The sequence below is a fragment of the Dipteris shenzhenensis genome, chromosome 24 (assembly GCF_047967505.1).
Source record: "Dipteris shenzhenensis isolate YYH24624 ecotype China chromosome 24, Dip_SZ_1.0, whole genome shotgun sequence".
Classification (NCBI taxonomy): domain Eukaryota; kingdom Viridiplantae; phylum Streptophyta; class Polypodiopsida; order Gleicheniales; family Dipteridaceae; genus Dipteris; species Dipteris shenzhenensis.
In genome coordinates, this window is record NC_141619.1 from 17,664,466 (window position 1) to 17,666,705 (window position 2,240).

Consider the following 2,240-nt stretch of genomic DNA (forward strand, 5'->3'; position numbering starts at 1 on the left):
GCCCTACAATACATCCAACAAATCATTTATAGCATGGGACAAAGATGAGACTTATGCAACAGACATTATCAAGAATACAAAGTGCACCACCTTGGATTTTACTATAGGGGACATTCTACAAATGAGATCATTTGCAAATAAGATTGTAGCAGAAGGTGAAGTATTGGGATTTGAACAAGTGGAGCAATGGTCATTTGCGCAGATGAGGATTCTAAAAGTCACTGATGATGGTATGGTTGATAACATAACATCCTTATGTGATCCCTACTATGAGGTAGGCAAGAATATGAGATGGAGCATGCAATTTTTAAACATGAGAAAGAGGCACGTGGTTTTCAATGATAAAGACAACGCATACTACAATATCAAAGGACCTAAAAAGCGTGCCCATGTGCCAGGCTCTATCACTTCAAATGTGGATGATTTCAATATACTCAATTATAGAAGTGACATCTTATCTGGAGTGGATGAGTTCATTGGTTCCAAGAAACAAAATGATTTTAGAAGCGAAGCCTTATCTGGGGTGGATGAATTCTTGCACAGTGAGAAGGGCAAAGGTTTCAATAGCGATGTCTTGTCAAGTGTGGATGAGTTCATGCATATTAACAAACCTGGTGTCAATCAAGGTTGTGGATTTGTGAAATCCATGCAAGATGTCCCAATGAGTGATGTTCTCTCAGGAGTGGAAGAGTTTCAAGGTTCTCAATACTCTCGTAGAATATTGAATTCATTGAATGGTCCTAAGAGTATGTTAAAAATGAGGATGAGATCAACAGAGGATTATTCAGTATTTAACTTTGATTGTGATATGAACAAGGATGCAACGACCAATCATGGATGCTTGGTTACAAACAAATGTGAGGAGAAGAAGTGCATAAATACAGATAACAATGTGTACGAGGAACGAAAACGGTCATACATATGCATGAAGAGAAAGAGAATCCAGGCAGATCCACAAAAGCAACCAAAGAGGAAGAGAGTAATGAAGGAGGAGAACATGTTAAATGCATTGGGATATCTATGTTGCAAGCGAAGATGTATGCGCTTCATTGATCTTGCAGACATCAGGGAATGTAGAGGACACGTGTGGCAAAGAAGGGGAAGCGAAAGAAATGAATACCTTCTCACAAGTCTCTCTTGCTTTCTTCAGAATGGCAATAAAAGGCTAAGTTCAAGACAAAAGGTAAAACCTCTCGTAAATGGAAAAAGGATTTGCAATAAGGCATATCGCAATATTACTGGATTATCCCATGGTACATATTGGGATTTAGTCACCAAGGCAAAGGGCGGCAACAAATTTAGCATTCACGGTAATAGAGGAAGGTCCAAATCAAGAATCTCAACTGTCAGGGCAGCAGCAATTTTACAAGACTTCATACATGAAAATGCTTTGCCTCAACCCCATATATCTACCAAACTCCCTAACGGTGACGCGATCACTGAAATGCACCTTCCAATGGGCTTGACAAAGCTCGAAGTATTTGACTCTATTGCAGAAAAGCAAAGGCAAAGAGGGGATGCTGTAGCTTCTTCTCATACTTTGTATACTCTTTGGAAGAAGAACTTTGGATATGTTAAAATCCCAAGGAGGCAAAAAATGTCAAAGTGCAATGTCTGTGATGATTTAAAGCGAGCGATTGAGAGTGCAACATGTCCAAATCAAAGGGAATTATACAAAAAAAACCGAAAATCTCATCATGACCTTATTCGACATTCCAGACAAAAATATGCATTTTGGAAGGAGCAAGCTATTTCGCATCCTGATGACTACATGTGTCTTATTGTAGATGGCATGGATCAGAATACAACAACATTGCCTCGTTTTGTTGCCACTCCACCTAAATTACAAGGAAAGCACTTTCTAAAGACACATCTATGTGGAGTGTTAGTGCATGGAATTAAGTTCTTTGCAGATATATGGATTGATTCCTTGCATCTACATGATAGCAATCAAGTTGTAACATCTATTATGAAGGCAATTCGCAATGTACATGCAGAAAAAGGTCGCCTGCCACCGACTTTGAGAATACAAGCTGATAATTGCTGGCGAGAAAATAAGAATGTACTTATGTTTGCCTTCTGCTCCATGCTAGTTGCTCATCGAATCTTCAATGAGGTCGAATGTGGATTTTTGTATGTTGGGCATACACATGAGGATATCGATCAAGTTTTTAGCACAGTCTCAAGGGAGCTTAAATGCAAGGATGTGGAGACAATAGATGACTTGGTAAGAAGATGTG